At 36.2% G+C, this 27,075-nt stretch overlaps 1 protein-coding gene across 6 annotated transcripts in view; it reads left to right on the forward strand.

Moving 5' to 3' along the window:
- The window catches only part of Mbnl3 (muscleblind like splicing regulator 3), a 111,661-nt gene that overhangs the window by 47,785 nt on the left and 36,801 nt on the right, over positions 1 to 27,075 (forward strand). The gene's annotated exons all lie outside the window — the stretch shown is intronic.

The following is a 27,075-nucleotide window of genomic DNA, read 5'->3' on the forward strand; positions in this document are numbered from 1 at the left end:
GATGAAGTATTATGAAGAATTGGAAGTATATGCTTATAATACAAGAAATTGCACTGGTTTTCATGTTTTGTGTTTCATAAATAGTTATCCTTAAACTAAGGCTAAAGATGTACAAATTCAAACATAGAAGCAAAAATAGTAATGATTCTTGATTTAATTAATAAGACTTGCTATGATGCATTTGAGATTTTTTTCAGAATGCATCACAAAATGAGTTAAGCTTAAAAGAACCCTTTTGATTTATTAATACCATTTTACCTCATGATGACCAATTTTCCCTTGTTAATAATTTATGACTGTATTGGTTTGCATAATAACTTTCTAAGAAAAACATTTTCGCAAATGCCAAACTACAGGTTGAGTATCCCTTTTCTGAAATGCTTAAGACAAGAAGTGTTTCAGCTTTCAGAGCTTTTAGATTTTGAAATATTTCCATATAAACAATGAGATATCTTGAGGATGGGACCTAAGTCTAAATATGAAATCAATTTGTTTCATGTATACTTTATACCAAGTCTGAATGTAATTTTGTACAATATGTTAATGTGCCCTCAATTTACCATGACTTGTCACATAAGATCAGGTGCAGAATTTTCTACTTGTGGCATCATATCAGTGTTCAGAGTGTTTCAGATTTGGGAGAACTTTGGATTTTCAGATTAGGGATGCTTAACATATGCTTAAGTAGTTGAGTTTCTTTATCCTGTCCAAGACAGGTTTAGCATCTATATGACGCCATATATTTTAGGTCGGTGTTCCCATTTAAAGATGAAGAAGCACCATAAACTAAACATTTTGAAGAAAATAATATGGAAGAAGATTGCTTATAAAATCCATACTGCACTTTAAAGCTTAGAAAATGTTTAATTCAGAGACAAAATAGATAATGGCTAATAAATATCAATAAACCACTGAATTATTTAAATAAGCTGTCTGGTCACTGTATCTCATATTTTAAAAAAATATTTTGTGCATTATGTTAATAATGATGACCAGTCACACAGGATAAAGAAGATATGCATAATCCCCACATTCTCAAATTTTTAATGAAAACCTTAATATTTCAAACACGCAAACCCTTTCAAACAATTGCTTAATTTGCCATTTAGATAGCACATTATCAGAGTACCATGTCTGCACAAAAGCACTGTAGTCCTCTTTTGTGTTATTTCTCATCTGTGATATGCATGAAAGCTATACTAAGCTGAGGGTAATTGACCTATGAGGATTGGACTCTTGTCATATCTACAATACACAAAGATCATACCTTAACGGTTGCTGCAGCATTTGCTACCTCTCTTGAGTTTGTATAATTGAAATACCATTAAAATCCATCTGTGTACTATTTCTTCTACAAATGGTCCAATAACCAAAGCAATCATTTGATGAGTTTTGGGCTGCAGCTTTTGTTTTCTGTTTTGTTTTATTTTTGTAAGGATTCCATTAGCATTAGCTACTCTACCAGATGATGGTTCTTTGCCTTTATAATAGGTACAATAGACACAGTGTCCTATACTCACCTCATAATGAGGAAATGTTAGGAAAATAAGGATGAGCCAGATAGCTGATTGTGCATTGTGCTGAAGTGCTGTGCCCATCTCTCCATGAATTTTGAGTATTTGGTAATGAAGACTGCACCATCTTTAGACAGAAATCTAGAGAGTACAGCCAGTAGATTAATTTCCAACTACATAGAAGAGTCTTGTGTCATGTTGTTATGCAGCTGTTTTCGTCTCAATTGCCTAGTCTGCTTGGTACAGTTTATTTCAAAAGTTCTCTTCAAAGTATAAGATAATCTTTTTAGGCAAATTTCTTGATGTTACAGTTTGCTATTTATCTAGGTTGGTATTTCTAGTGAATGTCCCTTAGATTTAACAAAGGTTGATCACTTTTAAAACTAAATCAATCTTGCAATTGTTTTCAGAGACAAGTTATTCTGCTTCAATAATATCACGATGTCTTGAACCTTCTACTTCCAAGTAGAAGTAATATGTGACGGCAGTCACATGTTATTCAGAATGGATATAAATGCTGTCATTATTCATTATGACAGATCCATACCCATCATATGTGCCTACTGTACTTACCACTTTGGGCAGTTTTATAACAATTATTTTCTGGTGAAGGCCATATCCCAGACATAGTCAGAGGACAGTCATGTCAACCCATATACATCCCTAAAAGATGGCAACTGGAAGAAGACATATAGAACAGCCTTACATTGTGTCCTCTAATATCACATATGATCATAAGCATAAGAATATTTCAGCAAGTGAAATTTGTTGCGTAGGCATGTGGATATGAATCTATCTTGTAGCTAAAATTGGCCCTAGATACCAATATTAGTGATTACTAGATGATTAATTAATATCTATTATAGTGATTAATAGATACCTCTATTAGTGATGCTAATAGAGAGTATATTTCACTATTTCACTAATACAGAGTATTTCACTAGTTTAAAATTTGACTATTTTGGGGCCGGGGATTTGCCTTAGTGGTTTCGCCACCTGCTGCGCAAGTGCAAGGACCTGAGTTTGATCCCCAGTACCAAAAAAAAAAAAAAAAAAAAATTAACTATTTTTGACTAAATATTACTCTTCCTGTTTGTTAAAGGAAAGTTTGCCAGAAGTTAGACTCCTGGCAATATAATCCCAATGGTTCTCAGATTGCAATGATTTAGTATCATTTATAAACTCCATCAGAGAAGCCTGGCTGTACTGCAAAGACCCAGAGGCAATATGTGTCATCCTGAGAGTCAGGATCTCTATCCTCTCTGACACTGACCTGGTAAAATTCTGTGCTATTTTAGACATTTCAAAAACTACTTTTGAAATAAAAATATAGTCACAATTAGAAGTCAAATCAATCTATATTGATAGTTCAGCCTCACTTTTTTTCCCTTTTTATTTTGAAGTAATTTTAGATTTACAGAAGTGTTGCAAAAATAGTGCTGCCAGTTCTTGTACACTCTTCACCCAGACTTCCCTAATCTCAACAACTTACATACCATACATAGCACAGTTATCAACAACAGGAAATTATACTCCATGAAGCTCTGTTACACTAGGGACTTTATTTGAATTTCCCTGTCTTTCCCTAATATCCTTTTTGTATTATGGGATCCAATCCCCAATCCTACATTGCATTTACTCATCATATTTCAGTCTCCTCTACTCTGTGACAGTTCCTCAGTCTTTTCTTGTCTTTCATGACCATGCCATAAGCTAGAGGCACTCTACAGAATAACTGATCTCATCCGATGTGTCATGGTCACAGACATTAGGGAAAAAAATGGTGAAACTCAAATAAGGTCTCTTAAAGTGTCTTCATCCTCATTCTGGTAAATGTGTTATGATTAGCAGTAAGGAAATCTGGGTGAAGGATATCCTGAGACATGAGGTATTATTTTTGCAATTTTTCTATAAGTCCAAAATTATTTCAAAATAAAAATATTTTTAATGCTGTGGGTTGAAGCTAGGGCCTTGCACATGCTAATCACATGCTCTACCATTGGGCTATACTACTGGTCTCTCAAAATAAAGTACTTTTCTGAATGAGCTTTTAAGATCATATACCACTTTAAGAATAAATATATATGTATATAGTATTCTTTTCCTTTTCTCTTTTAATTTTTAGAATAACTTTGGCTGTAGTAGTAAGAAAACTCTGAAATCCATGCAATGGCTGATCCTAAAACTGCTCTACAAAATCTTGGTAGTCAGACAATTCAATTCAGAAAGTGCCCATACCCATTATAACAGCTCGCCAATCTAGCAAATCAAGAATTTGGAATGTAGAAGGAAGACCATCTTGTTCACAGCCTTTTCCACTCACAGATGAGGAAACTTAAGAGCCAGTGAGGAGAAATCATTTACCCAAAGTAACACGTATGCGGTTATCAAAACAACCTAGTGGATTCTTTTTCTGTATGGAGAAGAAGGAAATGGAGAAAACATCAAAAAGCCTATCCTTTCACTGAACCACAAGGATCTGGTGCCAACTCCTCCTTTCCTAATCCTCCCCTCTTCTATTGTCTCATCATCATTTATGTGGACTAACATTTTAAATTAAGGTTCATGTTTAGTTCATTGATAATCATTTGGAAATTTTGTTTTAAAAAAGAGGAAAGCAAGCAGGATGATTTTAATTTTTAGACAAAGTTACTTGCCTTAATGATATCAAGCTTTGCTTAACACCAAGTATCAAGTGGAGTTATCTCTGTTCCCTTGTTCCTTCTTCCCCAAACACTGCATTGCTGGGTTAGCTAGCCCGAATTGGCGTTATGATTGCAGAGTACCTCTGTAGTCAGATTCTGTACAATGCTCTGGCCAGCTAGAGAGACATCTGACACAGATCAGCTGAAAATATTGCAGGAGCAGTTCAGCCTTATAAAGTGTCAAATAGCTGGGGATTTAGCTCAGTGGTTCTTCAGCCTGCCTTGTAAGCACAAGGACCCGAGTTCGATCCCCGATCCAAAAAAAAAAAAAAAAAAGCTAAAGTGTCAAATAATTTATTTTGCAAAATACTTGGAATCTAACAGCTCATTTAAAATGTTGACTTGTGAGATCATAGTTCAAGATTGTTTCTCTCCCCACCTTGCAGCCAAGTTGTAATTGGGCATCTGGTGAGAAAAAACTCAGGATAGGGGCAGGGATGAATTCCCCTACTGCAGTCTCACTATTCCATCTGCATTAAATGGGAGAGATTTGAAAATTTGAAATTGGAAAACTGCATATTATATGTCAACTCATTTTATTTAGAGGAAATTTTACATGTTAGGGAGATATATACCTGAGCCTACTTGGTCAGTAATTAAATCTCTTGTCTCTTACCATAGATGTATGAAATCATTACAAATATTGTCTTTATACAAGATTTTTGTGAAATTAAATACAAGGTATTTCTGTGCATCTAGAAATTCCTACAGTATCATTTACTTATTGCTCATTGTGCCCTATGAGATGAGCATTCTGCTCGCACTATCCTTGAGGTACCCTGGTTTCCCTCTAGTTTAGTGTGTCATTTGATCCTTGACTGATAGGGTTATATATACTAGAGGAATCTTGGCCATCTGCTCTTTTCTCATTATCTCTAAGTAGTCTTTCCATTGTCTTCTATATTTCTTCCATTATGTAATTGCTCTTCTGTTTCTTAAATTCGTAATCCAGCTTAGGTTTTCAGTTTTTATTTCTGTGGCTTCAATTTTCACCTCAGGGTCAAGTTTTAACGCTAGCTATAATTACAAGTTTAACTCATGCTTTCTTTTGTCTCTCTTGATGTCGTTTTTTAAAATCCAATACATGATTCCGTTTGTTTGTCAAACTTTTATTTTCTAAATGATCTCCCCAGTTTAGTCTTAACCATGTTGTCTTTGGTGATAAAATAAATCATTTTTCAGTATCTTGTTCATGATGAGTTTATGTAATATCGCTTCAAGTCTAAATTGTTATTTAGTTAATAGGGCTATAGTATCCATGAATTAGAAACACCTTTGAGCTGGGGATTTAGCTCAATGGTGCCACTGCCTGCCTCGCAAGCACAAGGTCCTGAGTTCGATCCCCAGTGCAAAAAAAAGAAAAAAGAAAGAAGAAGAAACTGTTCTGAAACTATAACTTGGTCAGAGGCATTTAAATATAGGCCTTAAATTGGATTTTTTGAATCATAAATGGGATTTTCTTTGGTTGCAGCTCAATTTTTTTTACCCAGTGGATGTTGGTAGAAAATAAATTAGCCTTACCTCTTGTGCGTATTCCTATGGGTTAGGTGGTGAACAGTGAAGGCAATTTCCACACTGTGAAAACTATTCATAAATTTGAAAATGTACAGTCCACAGTAATGTAACTGTGTTAAATATGATAAATTCCCTGAAATGATAGGTCAGCTATGATTTGCCAGCTAACTACATAGTAGTAATGTACTAATTTCTCCCGTTAGCAAGCAAAAAAAAAAACCCGAAAACTTTTTTTCTCTGTAAGTTTGAACTTTTCACCCATCTTTTCTATGCCTCTAAGTACACAGAATAGACAGCATTATTATATCAATATCTCTTACTCAGGGTCTCATTGTTTAAAGACTACATTGTTATTACATTGTCTTAAAACCTTTGTTCATCCTCCTACTTGTAAAAGATAGTAATGATGAAGTAACAGTTGGAGAATTTTTAATATCTCCATGAACTCTAGTTATTTTAAAGATTTGACAAATACCTATCCTAGGAGTTGTTTTTCTGTTATTAAGATCTATGCTTATCACATGCCCTACTTAAGTAAACTCAAATTTTTCTAACTTTTATAAAAACATAATAGGTAGAGTTTCTGTAATTTCCCATTCTTTCATTTTTATCACCAAGGAAAGTATTCTGTAGAGAAATAAATTCTATTTTAAAAGTAACTAAAAAAGTTAAATCCATGTCCATCTTCCTTCTGCCAATACCCACTGCAGGAAGGATTTCATTTTGGAATATAGTCTTATTTTTCAAAGATGCCTGAGAAGGAATGCATAAATGCCCCTTTCTTGGGTGAACTGCAGATGTAACTGCTGAAATATTTGGAAAGAAATATGATATCAGCAAGTGGCATAAATATCAAAAATGTTGCCTGTTGTGACCTTGAGTAAGTCATGGGAATCCTACTACCTCTGTTTCTTTTCGTATAAGAGCAAGTAGCAAGACTCAATTTGTAGGACTGTTGTTCTGTTTTGCTACCAGAATTTTTATAAATGTCAGAGATTATTTAATGCTGGAAGTCCGGTTAAATCCATCAAGAGTTCTATATACATTCAGTTCTCCAAAGAAATGAGTCATTCAACAATAAATTGAAATTTATTACTGTTAGACACTGAGTTTGTTATTGTCCAGAATACAAAGTTATGGAAGATCTGGTACCATGTGACCTCTTAGCATGATGTTGCCTACATTCTGTGTCATAAGCAAGGGCTAACCTAACAGTTAAAGGAGTCCAAGAGGGAGTGGCAGGGAATGGGATTACATTCCAGCTATAGGAGTTAAAGATTCAGTCATGACAGAGATACTGTTTGAAGTATTCTTTGGAGAAGGAATTGGAAGATATTCCAGGCAGAGAGGGGCCAAGCTGAGCAAGGACTATAGGGAACACCGATGTGTTTGAGGAGTTGAATGTTAAGTGCAGCTGGCTGAAGCATAGAGCTTAAGTTCATGGAAGTGGGCTTAAACATTAGTGAGGAGTTTGGACTTGTAGAAAATCCAGCCATTTTCGAGAAGAAAAATGACACTGTCAGCCTATGCAAAAAATTTAGTTTAGTGTTAAAAAAAGATTGGTGTGGGCTGGGGATTGAGCTCAGTGGTGCCACTGCCTGCCTCGCAAGCGCAAGGTCCCGAGTTCGATCCCTGGTACAAAAGAAAAAAAAAAGATTGATGAGACAGTACCTTTTAGAAAGCTATTGGAGTGCTGAAGGCATGGACTGATAAGGATTTGAATAGGTGGTTGCAGTGGCAAAGAAAGCCACTAATGGAATTGAAAATTAGATGAAGCCAACATGGTTAAGTGGGGGTACTTGACATTTTGTTCCAGCCTGCAATTCTTGTACTCAACTTTGACACCTGATTGCTCAAATTGAATTGCTATTATTGAGTTTTTTAAAAGTGAAGTTTCAATTCCAAAACTTTTAAGTTAATGCTTGAATATTGCTATATTTTAAAATAATATTTAACAGTGGCCTCTTAGGAAAATTTGTAGGTTTTAAAAAATTTTAAGTAAAGTTTAAATGAAGCTCTGCCATACTTTTTTTTTGGGGGGGGGTTGTTTTACATTCGTGGCTTTTTGTTCACTATCATATCTTTCGTGTTTAGCACATAGTAAGACCTTTTAAAATCTTTGTTGAGTGAAACATGAGTCCACTGAATCACTTGGAGGAAGAATAAATATGTACTAAGAGGTGCCTAGTGAACTCTCTATCTGTGTCTGTACTTTTATTCTGGTTCAGTTTTTATTTAAGTACGGATGAAAATTATATGTGTCCATGTACCAACTTTCCTCAGCAAACCACATTTTAACCTAAACTTGATGGTCTACAGATTGCTGATTTCTGCAAATGTAATTTTGTCCCTCAGAATCATAGAAATATTTTGGCCAAATATTATTGGATACTCTCCAAGTGTTACATTTGAATCTTTTTACTTTATATAAGGCTTTAAGTTTTTTGCTGAGTGGCTACTGTTAAACATTATTTTAAAACAATTAATGTGATAAGCCAGTAATATGTAAGCATTATTTTTGTACAATAATGTTTGAAATTGAATTTTACAGCAGATGGTAAGCTCATAAATCAAGGTATTCTTGAAAGCATGACTACTCCTAATAAAGTCAGAGTCAAGTACAAAGTCGTATTCAACAGAAAAGGGTTTGGTGTAAAGAGGAGGGTACCTAGTCCAATCAAAATATATTTAAACTTTATAATCAATAACTCTTACCCTAAATACACAGTGATATTTTGAAATCCCAAAGATTTTGAGCATAGAAAGGCAAAGACAAATTCTAATAGAGCCCATGCATTGACACTTGAAAAACCCAATACCTGCAATTTAGTCCAAGCAATCTGTTTTTAAAAGAAATGGAAAATATTAAGAAAGTAATCTCAAAATGGAATTTTACAGAAGAACACCGAGGCTTATAAGCTATATGAAGTCATTCCAATCTCTTAGACCTTCCCCATTTTCATCACCATTCCTTGGTGGTGATTGCTGGTTCTCAGAATGGAAGAGCCCGAGACCTTAGTACAATACATATCTGAACCAAGATATGATTCAGGTTGGGAAACTGGCTCTGCTTTCAAAACCAGGAAAAGTGCCTGGAACATTTTAGGAAAGTGTTTTAACAAAGAAGGAAATTTAAGATGATTTTAAGTATTTAAAAGTATTCCACTGATGTCAGCATTTGGCAATCATTCCCAGAATTGTGACTTGCATGTGTTACTGAGCAACTGACAGATAAAAGAGAGCCATGACTGTCTCCTCTTTTCTCCAAGTTCTCAAGACCTCACTTTGGGGGCACGTGACACTCCATCTTTTGAAGTAGTAAAACATTTAAACACAGTTTGCTTATTTCTCCCGAAGTTTTCTTATTCTATAAGAAACAAAGAAAAATGACATTGCTTTCAAGTCAGAGATTATAAAAGGACAAGAAAGATGAGAATAAGAGAGGATGAAGGAGGAATGGGGAAAGAAAAAAGAAGGAAGGAAGGAAAGAAAGAAAGAAAGAAAGAAAGAAAGAAAGAAAGAAAAAGGAAGGAAGGAAGGAAAGAAAGAAAGAAAGAAAGAGAAATTAGGAGACAGCTATTGAAAAGCTTTTCATTCTGAAATACTTCAGCTCCAATAACAATATATTTTAAACAAAAACACAATTAAGAGGTAATGACTAATGAAAGAGAGGCTAATACAGAGAGAATTATTGGTGTCATTTTTATCATGCATTTTCCATCATAAACTTCTCTGCTTTCCAAAGCACAAAGGAAGAATTGTGATTAATTATGGCCCACAGAATTCTTCTTCTCCCCAAGATGTGCTCCTCCTTCTCAAAAGCACCATTAAAAATGCACTCCTAGTCATCTTTGATTTCTTCCTCTTTGTTCATAACTTCCAAACATGTGTCAAGTCCTAGGATCCCCTCAGCACCATTTCTCTTGTCTGTGCAGTTGTGAAAGAGATAAGGTATATTAACTGTTTGTAGGCCTGTTTCATCTTTCTTTCTTTCTTTCTTTCTTTCTTTCTTTCTTTCTTTCTTTCTTTCTTTCTTTCTTTCTTTTTCTTTCTTTCTGTCAGTACTAGGGTTTGAGCCTTTGCACTGAGCTACATCCCCAGCCCTTTCTTATTTTTTATCTTAAGACAGGGTATTTCTATTTCAGTAAGTTGCCCAGGCTGAGCTTGAATTTGTGGTTCTACTGCCTCAGTATCTCAGAGAACTGGAAATATAAGTAAGCACCACCATGCCCAGTTTCCTCTTTGTTTTTCTCTGGTTTCCAGCACAGTGTTTTTCACATAAGAGGTTGTTCTTGAATAGTACGTTTTCTTACAGAAAGAAAAATGCAATCGAATGCATTTTTCTATTTTGTGCCAGAAAGGTCGCAGCTGTATTTTGGGCCCAGCAATTAACCTTGAAGTTTTTCATATAATTAGTCACATCATCCCACCTTCCATTATGTCAGTCTTTCTCTTTTGGCTTTAATATAGTAATCATTTTGGAAAAACAGTTTTCTTATAAACGATCTCCAAGATTTTAGGAAGAAAGGAAGTCAGCAGTGGAAGGAGCTAATTCTATTCCTAAATTTGTTATTTGTGGTTTATTAAGCTTTTGAATGCTTTTTCATTAAGATGTATATTACAGTATTGTAAACGGTGGAATCTCAATTTAAAAGAGACTTCCAGTGATATTCAAATTTGATCATTGCACACTGTGTATAAAAATGTCACGTTGTACCCCATAAGTTTGTACAATTATTAAGTGTCAGTCTAAAATAAAAATGAAGCAAGCCAAAAAAAAAAAAGGAAACTAAGTGTGGCAGAGACTACTCTTTAATAAGGAAAGTAAAGAGTGAAGAAAATTGAAACCCCTTAGATAGGAGTTTGTTTCATTTACTAGGAATAGGAGGAGGGCTGAGGATGTAGCTCAGTGGTGAGTGTACACAAGACGCTGGTGTGATGGCTGAGCTTGTCAACTTGACTGACTTGGGAGTTGCCTTGGGGATTAGTAAAGCACCCTTCTGGGTGAATATGAGTGAGTCATGTAGGCATGATCTTGGGGTCTATATCTGGTCCCTGACCCCTTCCCCTTAACACTGCTGCCCTGCTCTTCTTCCCTGATCCTGTGAACCAAACATCTTTGCTCTGCCCTGCCCTTATACCATGATGTTTCTGCTCTGAAGCCCGCCAACCATGGATTGAAGGCATGAGCAAATTCAACCTCTCCTTTGTGTTATGTCCCAGCAATGGGAAAGCTACTACAGAAAATTGGTACCATGGAAGTGGCGTCATTCATGTGACTGTATCTGGTCAGGCTGTCTCTCTACCCTAAGCCTCTTTGTGTGCAGCCTAGCTCAGTAGAGTGTTGAACTGGGGTTTGGGACCTGTGACGGTGAAGCTTAATTGTGTCAACTTAACTGGCTTGCTAGACACCCAGTAGTAAAGCTCATTTTGGGGTGTGTCTGTAAGGGTCACAGGGGCATGATTTGGGGTAATATATGTGGTCCTTAGCTCCTTCCTCTCTGGGACTCTTCCTCTGCTCTGCTTCCCACCACCATAAAGTGAGCAACTGTGCTCTGACCTGCCCTTCTGCCATGGTGTTTCTGCCTCAGCTGACCACAGACTGAGTCCTTCCAAATTGTGAGCCACATAAACCATTTCTTACCTTCAGTTGTGGCTGTCAGGTATTTGGTCCCAGCCCTGAAGAAAAAAAAAGGAGAAAGTGTTCTATGAGATGCATCTTGTCTTACTGCTTTCTGCGGGTGACCTGTGTATTCAGGGCTTGCCCTGAGGGTTAGGATGTCTTTGACGTCAATAATGTTAGCAGTCGTTTAAAGAAACAAAAGGCCAGTCCAGGCCACTAAAAGGAAAGATTGGGCTTCTTGAAGACTTTTCTACCACTTCTAGGAGACTGGCATTTTGTTTACAACACTAGGGCCATTTGTTATAATGGTAAGCATTAGAGCACTCTGCATGTTGCTGACATTTGCTCTGCAGCTTCTCCAGAGTGTTTTTCTAAACATCCGCTATGTACCAAATTTTAAAATAATAAAGGATTTTCTGAATAAATTCCCCTTCACTCTCCATAAATGTATACTTTTATTCATGGCAGAAACCCCAGTCATTTGAAAGTATTGTTCATTCCCCTCACCTCCTAAAAATATATCTGGAAAAATACAAGGTAAAAAGGAAGAAATTACTTTTCACATCAAATGAACAAACAACTTAATGCTATTACAGCCCTAGTTATAGAAGTCCAATCTTTCTTTTTAGTGACCTGGACTGGGTTGTTTTTTTTAACATGACTGCTAACATTACTGATGTCAGAGACATGGAATTAAAATGCCCAAATTCCTTTCATTTGTGACCTTTTAGAAACTGAGTTATCAGGGACATAAGAAAGTATTCAGTAAATAGCTAAATCTACAGTTGCAGAGGACAGTCGTCCCTTAGAGCAGACGTTCTCAGAAGTGTGGTGGCAGAGTACTTGCTAGAACCCCACCCCACACTTGCCTAATCAGACAATGGGGGTCGGCCTGGCCATCTGTGCTTCAGAATGCCCTCCTGGTGATTCTGATGAATGCCAGTGTTTTAGAGCCATTGGTAGCAGAAGCCATAACAGTCTGACAGAGTATCAATTAAAGATAAAGTTTCAAGGCTTTGGAACTCTCAGCACACTACTTTGTTCTCCCAGTGCTTCCTTCCTTCCTTGTCACTTGTTTCAATGATCTTTTTCTTGAGTTATTTTTTATTCAGATCAGATGGTAGAAAAATGGTATCTGTCCTGGACACCTTATATACTGTCTCTTGAGGAAGCATAGTATGTTTCTCCTCACAGGTGCATCATAATGTTTATTAGCTGAGAGAAGGCTCTGAGAGGTACTGCATGAAAGACAGCAGCTCAGTGGTGCATAACCCAGCTCTCAAAATACTTTGACCACAGAACCCTGTTTTTGTGGATAATACAGAAACTACTCATGGAGTATTGCATGAAAGATGACTGGCAAGAATCATGTTGGTGTATAAATGTGTGGGACCAAAAGAAAATATTTGTTATTTATCTATCATAACACTTTGGACACATTAGCGACTTTTTTTTTTAAATATCCTAAAGCTCCATTGTAGGTATTGATAGCTGCCACTCATGAACCTACAAAACTTCATGTTCAGCAAATGTGACAAGATGGGGGGAGGTGTTTTATATTTGTATGAGTCGATCTTGGCTTCTGAGGTTTGCCTATTGAAATGAAAACTGAGTTAAAACATTTATAATCAATTTTATAATGAGATTCAATTTTATTACTCTATCATTTTACATAAATAACATTTTAAAATTTCATCGCTATAATTAATCATTAGTATTTTAAATATCATTAACATTATCGCTTAAATTTATTGTTTGCTTTGTCCAACAATGAACAAATGACTCACTTGATTTTTATCATTTTAATGTTATAAATAAAATATAACAGTAATTATGGCAAAGTTAGAATAAAAGCAGTTTCAACCAAAGAGTGTGATGATCTGTGCTTCTTCAAATAATAGAAATGATTTTGAGTGGAACTCTGATCCTCCTTATGTGCTAGCCCAGTGTTCTACCATTGGACTATACCCCCAGCCCTCACTATGCTGAAATTCAAGTAAGAAGCATGCGATGGTAAAAGAATGTGTCTTGATTAGGTCAACTAGTGTCTTAAGTTGGCACTGGGGTTTTTTTACAGGCTGAAAAGAAAAAGGAACAATGATCCTTTTCTTTCAGTTATTTGCAAGGATGAGATAGAAGCTTGGATCTGCTTCTTTATCCTCTACTCTTTCACCAAGTTCGAATAAGAGATGTGATCTCAGTTTTTTAACATTATATGTGAATCCCATCTGTAGGTGAATGATAATACATATTACCTATATAATGAACTAGGCATATACTAATGCATTACTTCCTGTGGAGAGATAAAAATCATACAAAATACATACATACATAATACATACATACAAAATACATATATAAATTATCAGACTGTTGATAGTTCATTCTCAGTATTTTAATTTTATGGTAAAGTACTTATAGAAGTAAATAATATACTTTTTACATTTGGTACTATTTTACTTCCAAAGCATGCTAAATTTTACTCTGACCTATTTTTTTTCAAAGTACCTATAAAGTATATAGAAGCAGAAATTATTCCTGGAGAAGTTAATTAACAGAACTGAAAAATACCCATGATCTAGAAGTAATTAGAATGCAAGGCCCTTGAACCCCAGTTTAGTGTTCTTTCCAATAAAATACTGATTTCATATTAAAATTTATTCTTTGTCTAGATTACAGGCTGTCTTTATTTTCCCTATCCGATTGTCTTTAAAAGTATAAGTACATGTTTGAATTCTTCATGCTCAATTGTCTAGTCACTATTATATGAGACAGATTCCCTACTCTCAACAGCAAATGTGTACAATGCTTTATACTTAAAAATTATGGAAAAATCTAAAGGATAAATTATAGAATTCTCTAAAATAGAACGTTTACATTATTGACATATTGACAGGATGCAGCCACATATTCTTTGTATTTAAAAATCTTTAATTTTATCTTGTGAATAATGTTTACTTAACCAACAAGAAATTGGCATTATAGAAAAGGTCATAAACAAAATGTTCATAGGCTACATTTGGAGAACTGAAAAAGTCAAACTCTATTTCCTAGGTCCAAAGATCAAAACCCCCACTTGGTATTATCTCAGAGTACATCTACTCTATGTTCATGTAAATAAAATCCCCACTGCAGCGGGGATAGTTTTTTGTATAGCTGTGTGTTTTTCTGTGAGTTCTCATTTGCCTGTGTTCTCAGAGGAATAAAATGCTTCAGAACACTTTGTGCCATTTTGTGACAAGGTCAGACTTTTGTTATCATGTAGAGGCTTTCTCCGCTTTGTGATAGTGTCATACCTGCTGTACTCAAATACTTGTGGTCTGAGTAAACCAGCTTCTGAATCTCGATGATGTGGATTTTTCTTATAGGGTGGTAATACAGGTCATAAAGTACACAGAGCAATTGGCTCCTTGAGGCCCTCTTCCTTCTCTATTGATTCTCTGTCTGCATAGGGCATTGCTGGGCTCTTTGTTTTTATCACAACATGGTGGTTGTTTGTGTTTAAGTGTTCATGACCCAACTCCTGGTCATTAAGTACTGCTTCTTCCAAACTAATTTGCAAAGTGCTATTCTGCAAACATTTACCAAACTACTGTTGTATGATTTGGTTCTTAAATATTGTCCAAAAATATATGTGTTGAAGGCTAGGTCTGCAGCTGATGGCACTGCTGGGAAGTGGTGGTAGGATTAGTGAGACACAGTTGGTGGAAGCAGATCATTAGGGTCATGGCCTTGAAGGGTATATTGAAACCCTGGCCCCTCCTATCTCTTTCTTCTTCTTCCTGGGCCCCATAAGGTGAGCAATTTTGCAATGATGCTGTAACTCACCACAGGCTTAAAAGCAATGGAGGCGGCAAGCTATGGACTGGAACCTCTGAAGCCATGAGCTAAAATAACCCTGTCATCCTTTAACTTGTGTATGTTCAGTATTTTGACACAATAACACAAAAGTAGTACAGCTTTGTTAGGACAGGGTATGTTTATCCTACCTCCTTTGCATCAGGAAGGATGAAAGACTGGTTTTTTGCATTTGATTACTTTGACAATTCCCCTTCAAGTCACCCCAAATCCCAAGGCACTTAACAAAATATCCCCCTGGGCATGTTCCTCTATTAAATAGTTTCTGTACATTCCTATCAACTAGTTGATTTACAACATTTGTATACTCTCAGAGGGAAAATGGTGGCTCAGATAGTAGAAATATTTGAATGAGCTTCTCAGTTTATCTCTGGCAAAGGATTACAAAGCCATAAACTGTCCTGCTCTTTAGAATATAAATGCTGAATGCTGAGCACCTAGGTTCAAATCCCAGCTCTGCTACTTTTTAGTTCTGTCCGCTTGGTCATACTCTTCCCCTAGTCTCAGTTCTCTCAACTGTGAGGAGTAAATGAGATAATGCACATACAGTATTTTCACCAGTGCTTGGCACATAGTAAATATGCAATGAAATTAGCCTTTAATATTCAGGTGGACCTGGCATGAAAAAATGCAAACCAGGTCAGAGCTTTCAATAAATCCCTCCGACCAGTTTTGTTATCATGACTACTTTCATGATATTAGCTGGAAAATATAATTTTACAATGATCTCAGCCTGGTCTCTTAAATGTGTATCAACAATCGACCCATATTAAGTGATGTAATTTAAGACTGTATATAGTTATTCTCCAGGATAATCATAAGTGATCTGAATTAGTTCATATGCTAGAATCTAGAATATACAGTCAATGAAAAGCATGAATCAATGTAACACCACATAAATGCCCCATGATTTTTAGTAGAAAAAAAAGTATAAAAGGTTGGTGCACTGATGTTTTATATTGCTTATTTTACTGTTGAATCTACTTTGTCAAATATTTTCTGCCATGGATTTTGATTTACCTTTGATAAGAAACATAAACCAACGCGTTCTATGTATTTTTAAAATTTTAATTCTTATTAGTACATGTTTGCAGTACATAATGTTTACATTCATTACGGGAAGTTGATGCACGTACATAACACATCTTAATTCTTTTTACATCCCCTTCTCCTTTCATCCCTCTCACCTCCCGCTCCATCTCTTGGTTCCCTTCATATTTTTATCTTGATTTTGAGGGAAGATACCATGAAACTAGAGTAGAATTTTAAAATTTCCTCACCAAACCAAGTATTCCACTCGTTAAAAGGTACTGATTAGACTATCACTGTGCCCCGAATGACCCTAGCAATCTTTTTGTGCTCATTATAAAGGATATACATTTTAATAGAACACTAAATCCTTGTAAGTGTTCTAGGTTTCCCTATAAGTCTTGTTCCAGCTGATTTACTGAGTACAGTTGATCAATTTCAAGGCTAATTAACTATTCTTTGATTTGTTGCATTTTATCTTGTTTTAGATTCACAGATAGGCCTCCTCTGGCAGTGGTCATATTTCAATTTCAACTTCTCTGTAAAAGCAGGAGACATTTATGGTTGAGGAGTTGATTTATTTTAAAACTAAAACCCCTCCTTAATCATTTTATTTAAAAGAACCCCATTTCTCGTTACATTGTTTGTAGATGGCTTTGTTTAGTTCTTTGAGTACTCAGAACAGTTTCATCAACAAGTGTGCTGTATTTAGTAAATTAGATTGAGAAAGGATCATTTTTAAATATTTTTAAGAAAAGAATTGCTGCAGTTTCACTTATAACTTTGTCAATTCTGTTCACATCTCTGAGACGTATTTTGGATGACACTTGATATTTAGTAGATGTTCAGGCTCAGCAGAATAGATCCTTTTTTTAAAAAGAAAGAAAATAATTTATACTGATAAATTGCTTGTTTTCACATCTGCAGAACAAAAACAGACAGTAAGTTAGCCTAATTTTCAGATGCATTTTTGAAGAATCACTTTGGCTAAAAATGCCAATTTATTTAACTACTTAATACTCATGGAGTTTAGAGTTTTCTTTAAGGATATATGTGATACTGTAAACGCTACAGTTTTAATCACAAGTTAACACAAAGATTTCAGTAAAGCTTTTCTTTTTTGATAAATAAAAAATTTATATTAATAATAATAATAATAATAACAACAAAAAGTAGTGTTAGTACATACCTTAAAGTATTTTAATGACATTCTCTGTCATGAAGGAAAACTCTTTTTTCTTGGAAATTGTATTTTTTGTTATCAGATAGTAGGGTGGAAGTATGAGGGAAATGCTTAAAGTGAATACATTTGGCTTTATGTGGGATTTGAATCATGATCTCACACTTAGGAATTTAGCAGTACTCTGTAAACAGCCATTTTGATGTCATGCTTTCAAATTTCCTATCTGAAAAAAAATTCGTATTTAGGATAACAGTGACAGATTTTAATCTTTGTGTCTCTGATTTCAAAACATAGTGGGAAGTCAATAAGTATACCTGCCTTTTATGTAATATTTGGTGGAGGGTTATATGGCTAGCTATAGAGATATAATTATTTAACTTATTCTTAACATCACACCAAGTGCTGCAAAGATCAATTGTTTAAATCTGAACAATAATCATAACCTTTTCCACCTTATATTCTTTCACCTTTATAAAATATTTATCTAAATAAAAGTCTTGTTTGAAACTTTCCTTTTACTTTGGGACAGGAAATTTAACTTTGTCAAGTGGAATTTCCAAAATTTAAATTCACAGGACAACTAAAAGCCTTAGGAATTTAAGGAATTGCCAAATATCTTCCTACGGCATAAGTTTCAGTACAGTTAAAACTCATTTGAGACTCTTAAGTCATGGAAAACCTAAAGCAACTGGCTTAGTCTCAAGGGAAAGAAGTCACAGTGTAGGAAAGCCAGTTAGATGGAGAAGGCTTGAAGTTCTCACTTCAGGAATTGTCTGAGTGAAGCCTTCAAAACAATGAAGGAAGCCACAGCTGCCCTTGAGAAATATCTGATAAAACTTACAGTTTCTGAAAAGGGCATTGGGAAGATGTTTGTGGGATGCTATTTTGTAGCAATTATACGGAAAAATATCGACCTCATTAGCAAAAAATATTTCAACAGAAGATCTAGTTCTCTGGAGTTCATTCTATGTTTCAATTTAGGAGAGAAACGGAAATGAAAGTGTGAAGAAAAATGAACTTGATCTATGAAATGCCATGCACAGTGTGGCCTGAGCTTCAGTTTCTTTACCTGTAGCATGAGGAAGATAGATCAGTGGGGAGATGTTAACAGAACTTTGATGAACAATATTAGACAGTTTGTTAAACTGTATTGGGAAATGCTGGTTTGAGAAAAATAAGCAGATTTCTTTACTGGAAGATGTGTGAGACCTGTATCATGCTCTCTTGTGTTGTCCATCTCCAAGACGGGAATACAGTATGTGATTTCTAAACATTTGACCAGAATGCCCAGCTTTTGAGAATCCTGTGGTACACCCTCTGACAAATGCTGGGTTAAAAGGTCCTGAAGAATCTTTCTAGTTTTATAATTAATATTTTTGATATGTCTGTACATGTATAAATGTCCCTAGCTTAGGACACTTTCTTTCATTCTGACCTTAATAATTCTGAATCCTTGCTAATTTCAGGAAAGAGTTTGCGTTTTTCTCAATAAAAAATAAATTCAAGACTATGTCTAGTCATTGATGCCTAAATGTTCATGATTGACACTTCTGTGATATGTATATTCAGTAATGTGGGGCCATTATGAATTACCATTTTTTCCATATATATAATTTGGTTCATTAGAATTAGTCATGCCCCTCAACTTCTCCCTCTCTTTTAATATGAGTAATCGAGGGTTGACTGAAAAAGACATCTATGCAAATAATGGCTATTCAGCTGCATGTTTTGAATATGTAGTTGCATAGATCATGATGTGTGAGTATAGAAACATGCTAAGCCGTCTTTTTCCTGGGCTTTCAAGGATAACTTTTCCTTGAATTTGAGTACGTATTCCACATACAGGGCCAAAAAATGTTAACCGACCCTCTAACCTCCTCCTCTGCACACAAATAAAAATCTTAAAAAACATAAAAGCCTCCTCTTTATTAATACTCCATATGCTCAAAAACTTATATGACTTTGGTGTCAGGCTAGGGGTGTAGCTCAGTGGTGGAGTACTTGCCTAGCATACTGGAGGGCCTGGGAATTCAGCAGCAGGAAAAAAAGAATTGGAGGTCTGGTTCACACACCATGTCCATCTTTATTCTAACCTAAAGGGGGAGCTCCAGCAGACAAAAGAGATCTCTTGGACATCTTTTAGTCCAGTTTTGCCACTGGGGCTGGGAAGGTGGAGTGAATGATGAAGTAAGCGATTGGTGTGAAGCTTTTGGTGGGAGGAGCTATGCAATAAAATTGCCTTCTCCAACAGTCCACTTCCTTCAGTTGCTTGCAGCTCGTCAGGTAAGCTGGTGCTTAGAGTGTCTTCTACTGATCCTAGGCTGAATATATGAAGGGAGCTGCTAAGGACCTTAGAGTAAAAGGGGGTAAATTGGGTTTTGGAGGATTTGACTTTATTTAGCTTAACTCACCAGGGCAGAACAGATAGGAAGAGGGTTGCCAGATAAAATATTCTAAGGAGTATACTTACACTTGAAAAAATTTGATTGTTTGTGTGAGATTCAAGTTTAATTGGGAGTCTTGTATTTTTATTTGATAAATCTGACATCTCTAGATAGGATTCTAAGCAGAAGCCCTCGCTGGGAAGAAAGGGTGCAAGCAGCTGGTGTCCTTTGTGCCCTGGCATATAAATTGCTATGGTAAATGCTGGAAGGGGTGTCCCGAGGAGTCCAGAGAGCCATGAGGGCAGGAAATTGGACTTGCGGGCCAGAGAGAGACATGCCTTTAGGTTGTTTCCTATCGAAGCCTATGTAGTAAGTGGCTTTTTGATTGTATGACTTTTATGTATGTTTTATTTCTTGGAGTAACAAAATGAATACCATTATTCTCTCCTTTTCCTGTGTGAAATGACATTTTATGTTAGCTGCCATCAGCTGCTATAAAGATGGCTTCCATGACTACTTACTATCAAGAATGTCTTCTGACTTTAGGCAACTTGGAAACAAATGTGCCTCATTGTGTTTGGGGTTTTAATTTGATTCTGAGGATGGTGCTGTTTTGTAAACATAGATGATGCTTTCTTGATAAGCTGATTATTGACCAAACAATCAGTTAATAGTTTTCTATAGCCTTTGAAGGAACTTAATTAGAGGGGAGGTGTACATATGGGGGGTAGGTGGGGCTGAAAGTAGATTTAGGGGTGGGGGGGCTGGAAGTAGATTGAGGTTATTGGTGAAGCAGGTTTGCTTTCTCGGTGAACAGGAACTAGGATTTTTAATGTCATTTGCTCCTCAAAATTTTTCAGAGAAAAATTTCAAGCTCAAGCTTATTTGAAAATAAATGTTTAATGTGGCTGAAGCTGAATGTGGGCGGAACATTTTTCTTGTAAGTCCGTGTGTGCAGTAGAGATCCAGGAGAAGGCTCCACCTGCTGTGATTTTCCTAAAGCCATGTGTTCCACCTTTGTCTAAGTAGCTTCAGGGAATTTGACCTCCAGCTTGTTCTGAGAAATTCTGGTTGGAGGTGGGGCAGTTGGAGAAGCAGTTCATTGTAAACTGACCCTGGAAATGCAGGGCTCCCCTTGGGCTGATCCAGGTGCTCATTAGATATGGATCTGCTGCTGGTTTTTAATTCAGCGAGTGGAACCCTACATACTGGGAGCTCTTACGGCCAGAGACCCCCTAGATTTAGACTAGGGTGTGACTCATGGATTTGTGTCATTTCTGGTTGACTAAACTGCCAGGATTTTTCAGCCATGATGGTCACATATTCATTAGAGCTTATAGTCATAGCAAAAAGAAAAAGAAAAACTACCTGAATAAATAAGTTCCAAATGTGCTATTTACTAGACCTGAATAAGATAATGGTTCATTTGGAAGAAACAACCAGGAATGGTCTCAGTCACATGTTGACTATTGTTCTCTTCATGGATGGAGAAGAGTTTATGAAAGGAAGTAGCAAGAGGAGTAGGCTTCTGGGTGTTATGCCTTATAAAACTGTTCTCTCAAAGTTCAGCAAACTTGTGTGGTGTGGCTGCTGTGCACCAGGCACAGACATATCACTGCAGAAGGTAGAATTCTACCTTTAGATGGATTCAAAGTTTAACAGGGAAGGTAGGCATGCCAACCATTATTCATTGTTAGGTGCTGTGGTGATACTCAGTAGAGGAGCAGTTAGAGGTAAGTGGGAGAGAGAAGGGGGCCTGAGGGTATGGCTTTAGGGAAATTTTTCCTGAGGAAGCTATTTGAACAGAGAGGCCATAGTGGATAGTGAGAGCCTGGAAAGATGGCTGCTTGAGGATTAGGACAAGCCATTTCATCCCTTTGGCCTTCATTTTTTTTCTTTGTCAGATAGAGGTGACAAGCTGTTTCTTAAAATCCAGTTCAGCCCTAAAATGTTTCAACTGTGGGAATCAAATTATCTTAGTGGGCTATTCGGAACAACAGTGTGATTGTTGAGCCTAATCTTCCCTTCATCCTTTGAAGGTCACAAATGGAGAGCTCTCTGGAGGCAGATAGGCCAGAGAATTCTCTCCTCCCAGCTTCTTGCCTATTCAAAGGATAGCTGGTTTGCACTAAAGCCATTGCCCCCGTATATATGCATATGGGTTGTTCAAAGGAAATGGGATTCCAACAGTGTGAGGAAGAAGGTTGCAGTGCTGACTGCAATGGTGGGGAGCACTTGGCTGGCTCACTCCATGGGAGTTTGTGTTCAGCTTCATTAATTTTGCCTTCAATATATTCAGGAAATGGTTTATTAAATAAAATAAAATTTGTACGCAGAATTTTAAGATACTTTGTGCATGATATAAATCCTTATTGATGATATATTTGGAAGGGAAAATGATGCAGATTCTACTTATTTTTGTAAAGACAGTTCTAACAAAGAAAGGGGGAAAATTGCCGAGGTATACTGGTATCTAGCTAATATTCAATATATGTTGATGTTGACTCCTTTTTGACTCTTTTCAGGGTTTTCCTACATTTTAACAGATCTGTGATGGCTGCAGGGACCAAGCAACCATAAAGTCTATGATTTGCAATTCTAAAATCACTGTTACTTCCTCTGAGAAGCCAAGTATATGAACACATATTACAGTGGGGCAACATCATCAAAAGGATTTTTCATTTAATACATGATCATTAAAATGTAATAACAGTATTTTCCTTCATAAAACAAATCATCTCTGTGGTATGTTTAACACTTAACAATCCAACTATCCATAGTCTGGAAGATCAATGAGATTATGTCTTCGAAAGGGTAATCCAGTTATAATTGTATTTGAGAGAGGGTATTTTGTGATTTTTTGCCCTATAACTCCAAATGTATTTTGAGAAGCAAGCCATTCTGCAAGCAGCTGTTTTTGTTAAGAAACTGTGACTGACAAAGAGTAGTTTTCAGCTTCCTATGGCCCTTTTCTTATTTTGATGGATGGTAGAGCTTTCTCATGAACATAAAAAGTACTTTTCACAGGTTTTTCTACCACCAAGTGCATGGGAAGTTGTGTTATCTGACAGACTCTGAGTCTCATAATTCTCAAGACATAGGTGGGATTTGAATCACTACAATGCTACTTTTCTTTCTCAGTCAAAGGCTTTGTGTTCATTTGTGAAAAGCTTGAAAGTAGGGAAAAGGCAATAGATTGAATTTGGGAGGTTTTATAAATGCTCTGCAACTTTTTCCTTTGTCTGTTATCAACTTTTTGATGCAGATGTAGTTCAGAAATGTCACTGGCCATTTCCTTCTCCTGCTGCTTTTTGGCTGCATTTTCAAAAGCAGTAAATGGGAAAAGGGAGCTGAAAGATTCATAGGTGTAGGACCACTTATTTCAGCAGACAACTACTTTCCTATTGAATCACTCCCTATTTTTTTTTAACTCAACAGCAAAAAACTGAATGAGAATGCCATTATTTTTAAGGCTATAAGGAAACTGCAAAGGAGGGATACTGAGGCTAGCATAGATGAGCTTGTACTATAATCTTAAATATTTCTTTAATTTTGTGTATGTGGAAGGTACAGAGAGAGTATTTACGTGATTAACATGTTTTGAATAGTCGCTGCAACTTTGGGGACATAGCCTGCTCAACCAAATGATGGCGACTGTCATATGCATGACATCTGTAGAGTCTAGTACTTTGCACTACCACATGGAAAATATGACCCTGTGATTAGATTGGAAGGAGGGCTTAGCACACCATTCACTTGCTAGGGAAGTCTGAAGAATTTTTTTTTCAGGCCCAAGATAGTGTCTGGTTTGTTACAGATTCAGTGTGATAAACTGTCTTGTCCCCTTCCCCTTGTGGTAATTAGCTGGCCTAGGGAAATCATTGGAACCATTGTAGTTGCAGTCCTTGGTTTTCTAAAGGACAAGAATCATAGGTGATTACCTGCTCTGCTGGGACAATCTTGTCCCCATCCATCCAATGCTTTACAGTCTATATCCTGCAAAGATGAAAAGCAAGTCTTAACAAATTTCAGAACCAAAGTTTGGTCCCCCTGAAATGCCAGTTAAAGTATCTTGGCCTATAACTAAATTTGAGTCTCTTGAAGAATGCATGCTACCTATTGGATGTTTATTATTACCAAGTGTTGTGCATATAAATACATTATTGTATTCTAAAGTTATTTTGAAAAAGCACCATGGTTTTAGTGTTCTTTTGTTGTATTCCATAGATAACATACATATTAAATTACTTGGTCTCCTCATCTATCGTTTTGATAGAAAATGCAGATTTTTTTATATTATATGCTTTCTTTAACATAAGCAGCATTTTCTGGTAAGGTAGCATAGCTATGCGTTTGTATTGTTATAGAATTAAATTATTGATTCTGTCATTCAAAAGAAAATGATTTATAAATCAAGTAAAATCTCATAACTAAGATGAATACGTTTCTTGAAATCTCATGCTACCTCATATTCTATACTGTAGTTTTACAGCTCAACTTCATGTAATTTGTAAAGTGCAGGGTTTTTTCTATTTCTGTGTACTGATTTTGCTTTGTGAAAAATCTCATTAGTTTCCCAAGAAAAAGCTTAAGAAACGTTGCTATATTTAAGGACAGTGATATAAAAGCAAAAGGGTGTGTTCAATTTTTTTGCTATGGGATGGTTAAAAAAAACTGTGCCAAATACAATATACTTGCTCCCTTTCTTCTCTTTCTCTATGATTGCATTAATGTAATTGACATTAAAACTCTCTAAATTGTTACAAACAGTGAACTCACAATTGTTATTTTTCTTTATTTTTTAAACTAATCTATTGTTTGGAATTCCTGAATATGAAACAGTCCTTTTATAGGGAAATTTTTAGTTTGTTGTTTTTGTTGTTGCTGCTGTTTTGTTGTTGTTGTTGTTTGGTTTTGTTTGCAGAGGGGTACAATTTGCCTTCCATAGTTGTGTGCATTAATTGTTTAAACAAAGCTACCTAGGTGTCTTTGCAATCCTGCTTAACAGCTGGCTAATTTCTTTTCTCACTGCTGCTGTGTAACTGCCCCAAAACACAGGGCTTGGCGCAATGGCCCTGAGTGTGAATATGTAGCAAGATGAAAGATATGCAGAGGAGAAGGAAGGTCAGCAGTAGGTATTCAGACCTCGTCAGTGGGCATCTCCCACTCCAGCTGCAAATGGTCATGAAAAGGACTGAAATTCAGAAGAGAGGTCAGACTAGAGATAAGAGATTTAAGATCTGAACAATTACAGGGCTGGGTGAAACCTTGAAACAACTTCACTTCTGCAGGGTAAAGAGAGCAAAGAATTTAAACTTGAGCCTTGGGGAAATCTTTAATGTTATGGTGTGGGGTGAGGTGGAGGAAGCCCAAAGTAGAAGTATAAACTAGCGTGCCTGGTGGTAGAAGTCACCGTGTGCCATGCTTCCTCTGGACCAGTGAATTTTGAGGCAGATAACCTGTTATGTGGATGAAGGGTTGAGGATCTAGGCACTGATATCCCTGTAACTGTCTTTATACACAATATGACAAATATGAAATGAAGCTTATGTTTCCAGTAGGTGTACATTCATGGGAAAAAGACTCCATTTTTGTGATTTTTTGTGTGCACGTGCAGATTTCCTTAAATGTGCTGGAATTACAACTAGTTACTTATGTGAATTCAAGAGGTTTAATACCATTCTCAGCTCTTGCTACCTATAAATTCTTCTTTTTTAAGGATTTACAAAGACATAAAGGTACATTAAAATTTTCAGTTTTGTAAATCATTTTTAATTTGATTAATAACAAATTGAAGCCAGTTGTGGTGGTCCCTGTAATCCCAGCACTTTGGGAAAATGAAGCAGAAGGATCGCAACTGTAAGTCCTACCTGGGCAATTTAATGAGATGCTGTCTCAAAATAAAAAAATAAAAGGGGCTGGAGTTGTAGCTCAGTGGTAAAGCACCTCTTTGAGCTACAACTGAATTCAGTCCCCAGTACCACAAACATAAATGAATGAATGAGTAAATAAATAAATGGGAGAAAAAAGACAAACTCGAGAAAAATGACAGTATATCTTTTAATTTCTCAAATTAAATTTAAGGTTATACGCAGATTCTTATCGGGGGAGGTTAAACAATAGAGCCACCCAGTCTGAGTGATTGAATATGTTTCAACAGGTACAGGGGGTGCAGTTGAATAGGAGGCAAAACTTCTAACGTTCTGTAGCACAGTAGGGTGACTATGATTGACAACAATTAATTGTGTATTTCAATATAGCTCAGTAGAGAAGATTTTGAATGTTCCCAGCACACACACAAAAAATGACGAATGTTTAAGGTGTTAAACCAATTACCCCGATCTGATCATTGCATATTGTATACATGCATGAAAATATCACTGTACTCCATAAATGTGTTTAATTATGTTGTGAATTTTTTTCATTAAACATTTTAAAATTAATGAAGACACCCCCCCCCCCAGAGCAGTTGCAGTGCATTTGGGTTTTCAGTGAAATTATAGGAATGCTTTCATAGCCAGGTAACTGAATATGAAGACGTGGTTGCATAAAAGATGTGGTTGAATAAAAACACTTGATGAGCGAGCTCATTTTTCTCCTGCGAATTTAAGTGGCATAGTGACTTTCACACCTGGGTCTCTCTTTCTCCCCCAATAACTTCAAATACTGTAAAGACTCTTAGCAACTGTGGGGGGAAAATGGCTTGCAGTTGCCTGAAAAGGATTGTGGCAGACCTAATAATCTGAATGGCACTATGATTAGCTGCTGTGTGTGGTGCTCATGAGTTGAACACAATATGAGATGACATGATTATATAATAAACAACTAGCCCAGTGACATTGTTTGCTACCTTATAATAAACCATTTTAGCATTTAGGTGACACCAAGGATATGGTTGATTCCATGGAACTTATGTTATCCTATCATCTTTAAAGTGCTTAAATCATCACTAAAACATTCAAACTTCTGAGGATCCTATACTTGGTCTCAATTATCAAAGTAACTGAAGGCTGTAATGTCAAAAACAACTTGGCTGCCAGATACAGGAATTCATTATTGATTAGCAAATGTCAGTGAATCTCAGGATATTTCTCACATTCTGTAGGTTGGGGAAAAAGAGCTTTGGGACCTAGATCATCCCAATTAATGGGAAAAAAAAATATATATATATATGATGTCTTTATGTTGAAACAGGGTCTCACTATGTAGTTTAGGCTGGCCTTAAACTCACTATGTAGCCCAGGCTGGCTTTGAATTCATGGTG

This window comes from Heterocephalus glaber, unplaced genomic scaffold, assembly GCF_053883595.1.
Source record: "Heterocephalus glaber isolate CG9 unplaced genomic scaffold, H.glaber_assembly_v1.0 deba00001729, whole genome shotgun sequence".
NCBI lineage: Eukaryota > Metazoa > Chordata > Mammalia > Rodentia > Bathyergidae > Heterocephalus > Heterocephalus glaber.